At 30.6% G+C, this 11,940-nt stretch overlaps 1 long non-coding RNA gene across 1 annotated transcript; it reads left to right on the top strand.

Annotated features, from left to right (window-relative positions):
• Positions 1 to 243: 243 nt before the first annotated feature.
• Positions 244 to 11,678, top strand: LOC143242927 (uncharacterized). Its single transcript, XR_013023469.1, has 2 exons — positions 244 to 858; positions 11,393 to 11,678. It is a non-coding gene; the product is annotated as an uncharacterized LOC143242927 (long non-coding RNA).
• The last annotated feature ends 262 nt before the right edge of the window (positions 11,679 to 11,940 follow it).

The raw sequence follows: 11,940 nt of genomic DNA, 5'->3' as shown, positions 1-11,940 counted from the left end.
TCCTAAAGATTATTATTGTAATTATTTTAGATTTTATACCTGTTTATCTTGTCCAGAAAATTAATATACAATTCCAGGAGCTTCCTTACTGGATGCATATGGAACTAAGTTTTATCAGGTACTTATAATCACACTATGAACGACTTTATCTCAGTTATATTTACAAACTATATTGCTGTAAGTACTTAACTATGAAATAACTTTACAACTCCTCATCAATATCATTGACAAGTAATGTTATTTATGTAATTCTATATTATCCCCTTCGTATATAGCGAATGAAGAAAATTACACTCTGACCATAATATGAAGTTCATGCAATTGACACACGTTTCTACTATTCACACAACTTATTTTTTGATAATTTTAATCTTTGGCATCCCTGATTCTATTTTATGTCTTTTTTTTAAACAGAGGTTTGACTGTTTTTTGTTTTGATTTCCTTTATCAGTTACATTTAAGGTTTTATTTTCTCTTTGTTTTTTTAACCTTATTCTCACTCTTGTTATTTTTGTTTTAGAGTTTCTTGCTAATTTTCTCCGACTTTTCTGTTTGTTGCTTAAAAATATGTTTAAATTTCATAGCAATTGGAAAAAAATACGTTCTCACAATACAAAGGGTAATGTGCTGTGACGAGGACTTAAATAGTACCAAAATGGTACAGTTTGAAACGTCTTTAACATAGTTCTTTTTCTGAACAATTAATACTAACAACACTACATATTGAAAATATTTATTCATTAACAAAAAAAGTTAAAAAATCATACTAATGATTTAATTTCAGTACCCCTAAGAGTATAGATGACGCTACTTTCTATTTGCGACAGCGGGAATACCACTTTTAATGTGCTTGTTGGGGTAAGTGCAACAAATGTTTTTATGATCTGAATGTATTGATATTTTACATTTAAAAAGTCTTTGGTTTAATAATATTCACAAACGTGATTAATTTTCGGTGGTATTACACTACCTACACACTACGTAACATGCCACATAACGTTGAAGTGCAGTTCGAATACTCTCTGCTCCACTTGTATTAACTGTGATTGTCAAGTGACTTGCTGATTTGCATATTCAAATCGTATATTTGCCTGAAAATCGTCGATGATGAATTGGCATCTAAAGTGCTCAAAAAATTGCAGGACCAGTGTCACAGCGGTATGACTGCGGACGAATACTGCTGAAGAATTAGAATCGCAACTTGTGGCAGGCAATACCTAGATAACTCTTTCTGGAGCTTTGTGTTTAACAAAAAACAAATAAAACATTTCAGAGTTGTCAGTTTGCTTTTACGTATGATATAATAAGGGATTGTAACACTAACTTCTCAGCTGATGAAAGCAGAAACTCGTGTACGAAATGCGTCTTAGAGGTTAAGTAAAATGTTGGTATCAGTCTTACCTGAAAATTAATAATAACAGGTTATTGTTATTTTTGAACAGCCACAATGTTACTGCAACTGATATTAACAAAAGTAAGAAAATTTGATACTGAACTTGCATTAATGTCGATTACTTAGTTGCTTGTGCTTGTTAAAATAAGAACACTATCAAATTAAAAAAGCAAATTATAAAAAATAACAAGCGTAAATCCAAACCTTCAGGCAGCCTACTTATAACTTAAGAACAAGGAGACATATACACTGCACACATTTCTTTATCTTTAGTCACTAAGCACTAAATGATTGGCAGTAAATTGTAAAGCCCACACTAAATCATTGGCAGTAAATTGTAAAATTGGTACTTCAAACAACTGACACTTAGCAATTTATGGGAACATTACACAACTTACTCTAAATCATTTACAGTACATTCTACAACTGACACTAAATCATTCGTAATTGCATTATATAACCGATTCTAAATCATTTATCGTACATCATATAAACGACACTATATCAGTCATTCACATATGCATTATACAACTATCACCAAATGATTTGCAGTGCATTGTATAGACACACTAAATCATTTATAATACATTATAGAGCTAACACTAAATCTCATGGTACATTACGCAACTTACACTAAATCATTTATAGATATATTATACATCTGACAACAAATCATTCACAGTAAATTATTCAACTCATGCAAATGATTCATATTTACATTATAAAGCTGATTCAAAATATTTTGTAATACTTTATAGAACTAACTTTATGCCATTTATATATACATTATACAACTGACATTAAATAATTAATAAAAACATTATAAAGCTGATTCTAAATCTTTCACAGTACATTATGCAACTGATACAAATCATTCATAGGTGTATAAGTAACACTAAATCATTTGTAGAATACATTATACAACTGGCACTAAATGATTTATGGTACATTATACAACTGACACCAAATGATTCATAATTGCATTATAAAACTGACACTAAATTATCTATAGATACATTATACAACTAAAAATAAGTCATTTTTAGCACATTATACAACTGACACTCAAAAATTTATATATATACATTACACAAATGACACTAAATGATTGACAATATGTTTCAAAACCCACACTAAGTCATTGTCAATAAATTGTAAAACTGGCACTAAATCATTAATTGGTACAATAAACAACTGGCACTTAGTCACTTATGGGTGCATTATACAACTGACACTAATTCATTTATGCATACATTATACAGCTGACAATAAATCATTTATAGGTATATTATGCAATTAACTCTAAATGATTAATGATATATTATACAACTGATTCTAAATCATTTATAATACATTATACAACTGATACTAAATCAATAATAATTACATTATGTAACTGATTTTAAATCACTTATCTTACATTATACAACTAACACTAAATCATTCATAATTGCTTTATATAACTGATTTAAATAATATATAGTACATTATACAAATGACACCATATCATTCAAATAATTAGGGACGACTAGCACAGATAGCCCTCGAGTAGCTTTGTGCGAAATTCAAAAACAAACAAAAACAAACAAACAAAGCTTTCAGATGGCTAATTTCATCCATACGATTTTTGCTATCAACTGGAAATTTCACATAAAATTCGTTGTGAAAATTGTTAAATTGTTGCTTAAGGTTGTATCCTTTGTTATTTTGAAAATCTTTTGTTACACAAAAGACACATGGATTTATTATTTGTTTCAATCACTGCAAATTTCAACTCCAAACTTTCATTAAATTCTCGTTTCACGTTTTTCCAGCGACGCGCCATTCTCTTTTCAACAGTAGTGTCAGAATCATTTACATTGTCTTTATTTTCTGAAAGTTCACCATCAGCTGGATTCTTTCGTTTTCAAATTATCCACTTACCCATATAATGGGATTAAAAACAAAATATATTTAAACACTTGAAAGTTGCACAATAAAAATATGTTTGCAAGCACATGCAGAACAACCTACACACGATAACAAACATCTTAACCAGACTGTGGTTACAAACTGGGCGGAGTCTGTAGCAGTGATGAAGCGCGCGACATTAGCGATGACGTGAGGCAGTGCAGTTGCTGATTACCAAATTTGAGATAACAAAATAAATGGTGGTAAAAGTTTATTCCCAAACTTTTTATTTTCTGTATACAAATTAACAAAGAAAGATAACATCAGTTTTTGTAGATCAATTAAAAGAACACAAAACTGTTTGTTCTGAAGATTTTTCAAATAATTTGTGAACAAGCTTACAAAAATTAGTTTTGGTAACTGTGATATACGGTATCCGGTGTACAGAATGAACAATTACCAGTTTTTAACTTTAAGACAAAACCTGTACAAGTTGTAGTAGACCCACAAGTGACCCAGAATTTTATTTTAAGTCCACCTAGTAACTACATCTACTATTTTGTTTGATTGATAATCAAAATTTTGAAGAAATTTGTTGAAAAATCATTTCCCTGTGGATGAAGACAATTCTTTTCTGTATTAAGTAGTTGTTTTTGTTGTATGTCTTGGTTTATATGTAATCAAATAAAAGTTCAAGTTGAGAGTATGTTCAAATGAACTTTGAGTAGCTGTTAGTAAAATATATTAGCTTGGAAAAATCCAATAACTATGAAAAAGTTTATGATTTGTAAATAACTATATTTACTCGTTTTTATTGAAAACCTACAATGCAAATCACATGCTTTCTTTGATTTACGTCTTAGATTTTTTGGTACATACATTTTATAGTTATTTATACCAAATATTTAACATACTTTTCCCGTAGCAAAACATTTGTGATAATCAAATTCAAGATATTTACTGTGCATATCAAGATCCAGAATAATTCAGTCATTTTGCTTATGTTGTCACAGAACACTAGACAAACTTTCATTATTGTCATTACTTTTGTGCTAAGATGGATTTAAGAATATTCTGAAATATATGTAGTTACTTGGGAAAGTACCCAGAGTTTCTCATGTCATTAAATTGATATATTGGTTGTTTTCCCATATCCTGCCAAGTTAAAGAGGTTGTTACTAACACCAACTCTGGAGCACCCAACATAAAGCTGACTGTGAAAAAAGCATGCACTTTGTAGGTTGAAACCAACAACCTTGAGTGACTGCCCCCTGAGTGATTTAAAGCATTTTTGAATTAAGATATTTTCTGCTATGTTATCAACATTTTCAATTGAAAACGTTTTTTTTTCTTGCAGTTATAGCAGTCACATACACAAATATATATATTTTTATTATAGATAAACATAACAATTTAATTCCAATGTCATCATCATTCTGTAATTAATTTAAAAGTAAATCATTATTTTTAAGTTTTTGGTTAAAAAATAAGTATACAGAAAACATCTCTTACATTATTAATAGATATGAAGCTCTAAAAAAGAACTGGAAATTTTTTAGTGCTATAGAACAAAGGCATTGAAATATTCCAGAATTAAAGAATAACATGTACAGTATGGACTACAGAACATTAACAAATTTATTATTTTTAAACATTTCATATTAGTAAAGCAGCATATTTGTGACAGTTAAATATGTACAATATTGTCAGATATATAATAAACCAATCAAGACATTTGAAAAGTACTCATGTCTTTGAAGTACAAACCAATAAGCTTAATATCTGAAATGCACATATTTTATTGTTAAACTTCTTGAATTATTCAATGATATCTGTTAAACAATAGTACCAGTTAGTGGATACACTTATCACTGAAGTAGAGATATTTTAAGGGGGAAATCTGCACAGTGAAACAATGGTAGATGATACATTTTAAATATACATATATAAAAGTCATCAGTAATTCTGATCAGTTCTTAAAATGTTTTTTCGTTTCACCATTTCATCTAACAGATTTTATACTTATAATATGAGAAAGTATTATCTAGAAATGTTTAAAGGGTATCAGATTTATCATAGTTTTTCAAGAAGTTTGCTTCTCAATAATAAAATAATGGGATTATTGGTGCTGTACACTACAGTGTGATCAAGCTCTTCCCCAAAGCACAGTTATTATTATTGCTAATGGTATTGTATATATACATCACCTTCTGATATTGTCTAATCTCCTTCACACAAAGCTATCTTATTCCTTTTCTTCCCTCCAAGCATTTTTTAAAAAATATTTTCACAATTAGTGCATAATTTCTGAATATGTACATATTATGCAACTACTCACTACCAATAGTATTGTGCCATCTATATTGATGCAACTAGCTCCATCTGCTATTCCTGCTCAAAGTACACTTTCTTCATCAGCATGCCATTCTTTGAACATGAATTTTCTCACCCACAGTAACAGTTTAAGAACTTGCTGATTTACTGTTTCATTTTCTTGCAACAGTTTCATCTTACCTTTCTTCCATTCACTTGTAAGATGAAATTTAGATCAATGTATTGACTAATTAGATACTTGTTATAATATTTACGTTACTGTGATTTCTGGTACGACTTCCTTGAAATTGGTTTTGATTTTATCTGCAGAGGAGGGACGGATGTTAATTCATAGGACATTAGATTCATATACACAGCCAGCAATTTATTTTTTGTTTCAACATGACAGTGTTCTAAGGAACAATGGAATTAATGAAAAGTAAATTTGGAGACTTTTCTCCAACTCTTCTACCAGTTGTTACGTGGCCATATCATTAACTTTTGTGTGTACTTTACATACGATTACTATTAGTAACATCTAATCCTTTGTTCTGAGTGATATTTGTCACTGTTAACTATGTGTCTTATGATCCTAATTTTCATAAGTATAGGACTTAATTATGTGCCATTTGTTGTCTTAGTTAATTAGATGTGTAGTAAGTTAGATATGAATTATTAATGTATTTTATAGGTAATCTAAGACAGTTTGCACATTCTTTATGAACTAGATATATTTAGATGGTTTATCCATGAGATATTTATCAGACATTGTTAATTGGATATATTTCAATAGTTTACACATTACAAATCACTATTAATAGTAATATTGCATTCATTATTCTACCTGATTATTTTTCATCATTGTTGACTATATACCTTATATATACCTATATACCTATATAAAATCTTTTGATTTCTTATGCATTTATTTGTTTCCCATTTGTGGGGTTGAGTCTTCTCACATTTTTCATCTATGCTTTCCTTTCAGCATTCTTAAGTCTTCACCAATACTATAAGAATCCCACTCTGTGTAGGGCATCGACTGGTATGGTATACATTTTATAAAACTTTATAGGAACAAAAGGAGGTCATTAGCTCATCATGGATGTCTCTTCGAACTTCCAAATATAACCATCCCTTACTACTCATGTATTCATCTAATCTTTTCTTAAACTCAGTTAAATTTTCTGCCTCCATCACCCTTGAAGGCAGCAAATTTCAAAAACCAAATTTGTTTGAAAAGTAATACTGTCTAAATTGCAAAAGATTCCTACTCTACCATAGTTTGAATTTTTGACCCCTCATCCTATTGTTTTTACTGCTAGACACAAAAGTTTGAAGAATCAATATTATTAATACCATTAATAATGTTAAATACTTTAACCAAATTCTATTTGACCCTTCCAGAGAAACCAAATTCAGAGATTTTTAACTTGTCCTCATAGAACATTCCAACCATCCCAGATATTGTGTTAGTGTTTCTTCTCCAAATCTTCTCTATCAGTTCAATGTTCTTGAGGAAGAGATACCAAAACTGTACACTGTACTCTAAATTTGACTTTGCAAGTGATCTCTACAATGAAACAGTAATATCCTTTGTCTTGTATTCAATATTTTTATATTTCTTCTCAAAATACTATTAATCCTATTACTATCTACCATACTCTGTTTAGATTACTTAAGTGATATTTCTATCACAACATGAAGACCTTTGTCTTCAGCCACAGTATTTGATATATTCCTATTCAAATTGTAACAATAATTTAAATTGTGAAAACCTACACACATCACATTTTAGATATTTAAACGTCTGTCATGTATTGGCCCGATGCATCAAATGATCTAAATCTTCCTGTAAGTCTACAGCATCTCTGATACAGTTATCCACTCCATCTTCAAACTTCAAAATTTTGTTAGTTATTCCAGAATCAATATCATTAATATCAGTCACAAACAGCAGAGGACCCAGTACAGAGCTCTGAGGCACACCACTTGTAACTGTGATCTAGTCAGATCTTAACTCCATTTATTACTACTTCCTGGACAATTTTCTATATAATTTAACAACATTCCTTCCACATCCACATATTTAGTTTTTGTAACAAGTCTTTTGTGAGGCACCTTACTGAATGCTTCCCAAAATTCAAGGTAAACCAAATCCATGATATTTCCGTAATCAACATTATCACTTAAATCCTCAAAGAATGTGACAAGATTTGTTAAACAGCACTTTCCCTTAGTGAAACTATGCTGGCTCTTTGACATTATGTTAATCTGCTTTATTTGACTCTGCAGAGCATCTTTAATCATATACTCCAAAAAACTTTCCAACTACTGATGTAAGACTAACTGGCCTATAACTGACTGGAAAATGTTTATCATATACTTTAAATATTGGAATAACATTAGCCAACTGCAAGTTTTTTCGTACTCTTCCACTACTCAATGGCCAATAAAAATATTAGCTAGTTGTTCATAAATATAAACTTTAAGCTTCTAAGACAAACTCTAACATAAAAATTGTTTAGCTTAAGGATGTATCTATTTTTTTTATGTTTCCCAATTTTGTCTTACAATTTTAGAACTTAAAATGATATCTTTTACATCAGTATTTTCCTCATACATTAAGTGCTCTGGATGAGGTATAACAATTTTATCTTCCTTTGTAAGGACTGAAAATATCATATAATTGAATAAATTTACAATCTCATAATCTTCTGAGATCAGCTCTGCACTATATTTTTAAGAGGCCCAATCCCTATCCCAACATTTGCTTATCCATCATACACCTAAAGAATTCCTTATTGTTTAACTTAATCCTCTCAGCCAACCCTCTTCAAAATACAGTGTTTTGCCCTTTTGACTTGTTTTTCTAAACAGCTTTCTTGATTTCAAATGGTACTCCAAGTCATTATTATTTCCAGTAAGTTTAAATTTCTTGAGCTTATTATGTTTATCCCTGATATGATCTCTTAAACTTTATCAGCTTTGTCCTTTATTTTCTGTAGAGAATATGTTTGCTCTGTATGTGTAATACTTTTTTCCGAATTTCTTTCCACATCTCTTCAAGATCCCCTTCCAATTTTTTAACCAAATCCAAAGAAGTCAGATCATGTTTCATATTATCAGAATTAGCTTTCCTAAAATTTGGAATCAGGATTCTATTCTTCAGTTCTGTATGTGGTAAAATTCCAAACCTAATAGTGTAGTAGTTGTATCCTATTCACATTGGATGTTAATAGTTAATCTAATATATATTCGTTTCTTCTAGTTATGTCACCAATTGGTGTGTAAAAGTATTCTGAACAATTTACAAAAGCTTTTCCCTCTTACTATTAGATACAAAATTATCCCAATCAATACCACTGAAACTAAAACCTCCTATAATAACATCTTTTTCAGCTGCCATTCTGATGTCATTATACATTATCGTTTAGACTCTGATTAGATAGTCTTAAACAAATACCAATTACAAGAATTTTCATTGATATCCATTAACACTAATCCAAGTTAAATCAACCTTATTGCTGTTATCGTTAATATGCTCTAACTCAACAGGATATAGTTTATTTCTCACACATAAAGTTACTACTCCTCCTTTTCAACACTCTGTATCTAGTAAATAATTAGTAGTTTGTTATTTCAACCAAATTTCCTTCGTCGAAATTGTTCAAAGCTAATCCTGAGTTTTTACAATGCTTGGAACTCATCACTTTATCTCTAATACTCCAAGCATTACAATAGGAGCAACTAGACATAAATCTTAAAACACATTCACATTTTATGCCTGTTGGATATGTTTTTCTGTCAAGTATAGATATTTCCTGTTTTACTAATATGCTAGCCTAGTTTAAATCTACCTCTACAGTTGAGTTAATAGCCATTGCTACATGCTTTTCAGTGTAAGCACCTTTTCCAAAAATGATTAATTTACCTATTACAGTTATCCCACAAATCCAAGCAACTTATTTGCTCATCCCACCATATTAATCTCTTTCTGAAATTCAATGCTCCTGGATAGTAAAAGTAGTAAAAGTGTATTTGTTTGCTCTGATTTACTTCATATACTACTCTATATACGTGCTTAACTAGACGTACCTAGAACTATAACTGGTACTCGTTTAATGGTGTTCTGCAACACCTGCAATAGACATGGAGCTTTTCAATAAGATCACATCATTAACCTAGTGTATATATATATATATATATATATGTGTGTGTGTTAAAGTATTAGATATTAATACATTTCAAAGTATGATGGATTGTGATCATGGATTTCATGAGTAAAGCAGAAGGGGTTTTCTGTCCACACCTTCCAACCCTTTGATTGAAAAAAATAGGGTCAGTTTGCTTTTTAAAATAGTGGATCACAGACAATCATTGTACTCTCTCTGTTCTGACATTCCTCTGAACTTCCACAGCATTTCACCCTGTTTTTTACTGGAGCACTGGAGTTTTCACCAGTTCCAAGCCACTGAGTGAGGTAGACCAAGGAGCCTTCCTACTGAGTTTTGAAATTGATTTTATAATACATACTCATGATTATTGACTCAATGAAGGAAGAATTGATAGATAGAATAATAAATTAATTGGTTGGAGCAGATCCAGCCTACATGGGATCCTCTTTGTAATGCTAGAGTACAAGGGATGCCTCTATTCCCTTTAATTACAGTTGCAGAAGGTTTTATTCCAGCTTCTAGAAATGAGATTGAGGGACTTTTTCCATCTTTTAATATTAACTACAGGAAGTCTACACTGTATTTTTAAAGTTGGGCAATTGCTCCATGTTCTTTTTATAATTCTAGATGCAAGATGCCTCTTACCCTGTATTTATGGTTGAGTGAATTATGATTTTGCCCATAATACTGGTTACAGCTGACCATGTTTTTATGGGTGAGTCGAGATTATGGCTCTACCTCATTTTTGGTGTAGTTCATTATTCTTCTTTTTTCTTTGGTGATCTTAGAAGTTTGCCTGGTCCAAAAGCTCATTTCCTCTTTGTAAATTTGGTTGCTTGAATTTTGACACATTCTTTACTTACAATTAGGTTGTTGGGTATATATAACAAAGTCTATATGCCCTATCCACAATATTATGGTTACAGATGAGTTATAGAATGTGTCCAATTGATGTTTATAAAGTAGATAGCTAATTTCATTTATACAAAACTACTGCTTGTACTTACTGATCCATTTTTACTTGTGAAAACCACTTCCTTTTCTACACAACTTGGTTTGATTTCCTACTTCCTATGCAAAGAGCATACTTGTTCCAGAAGTAGTGAGGTACCCCATTTGTGTGCTTCATTCATCTTAGAGCACACCCATTCATTCTGGGTTGTTGCTTTCAACTAGTTACCCTGTTGTGCACCTAAACTGGCCCTTCTATCTTTATATAGTGGACATAATACCATAACCAAAATTATTTTGCTAACACCAAAATATATTTCCCTTGGGTACTTCCCACCCATACTCCTCATGGTAAGTTTTTTCAGAACAAGCCAATTCTTGAAAGTGAGGATTGAGGAGGAATAGTTGGGGTAGCTAGCTGGTGAAGAGTAGTCGCACAAGATATGCACATGTTCAGAACAAATGCACAAAATTGATGCATAAAATAGGTGCACTGATCGAGAAAATGTTTTTTTGGCAATGCTTAGAAGGTAAAGACTAATTGAGATAGCTTTGTATGACAGGAGGTAGGTAGCTATCAAAAATGTGTAATTGGTTGTTGAAATATATAAGATCTTCAAGTTTCATTCACCAAGAAGTAAAAGTTTAATAAGAATTTTCTTTACAGAATCTTTCTATTGAAATCTTGATGACCTTTGGGCAAACATTTGAAAGATCCTCTCAAATGGCCTTAAAAAAAAATGAGTGAAAGAAAAGATCTATTCTACAAAAAAAAAAAAAACAAGATCTGTACCAGGAGAATTTTGAAATACCAATCTACTAGTAAATAAAAAAATTGAAAAAATTATGATAGTTTCTTCAGAATGGCATTTTAAATTATTTAAAAATATTACCAAATAAGAAAATTGTTGTTGCCAGTTTTTGTATCTACATTAAAGATACTAATTTTTATTTTCAAAATGGCCACCATTTCCATTGAAATTGTTTTTCGGAAATATCAATTAATATTCATTTTATATAGCATAAAAACATATTCTCTCCTTTATATGAAAATAATGGCAATGCTTGGAGAATTTTATTAACTGGTGTAACAAAAACATAATGGAATGTCAGTATGATTCTGTTGTGTTCACAATGATTGATTAAGTTTAATAATAATCTAGTACAGTAGTGCTTTATTCCCATTTCAGATTGTTGTGCTCTGCATCAACAAAT

This window comes from Tachypleus tridentatus, unplaced genomic scaffold (genome assembly GCF_004210375.1).
Source record: "Tachypleus tridentatus isolate NWPU-2018 unplaced genomic scaffold, ASM421037v1 Hic_cluster_2, whole genome shotgun sequence".
NCBI lineage: Eukaryota > Metazoa > Arthropoda > Merostomata > Xiphosura > Limulidae > Tachypleus > Tachypleus tridentatus.
This window is presented reverse-complemented; position numbering and strand designations above follow the sequence as displayed.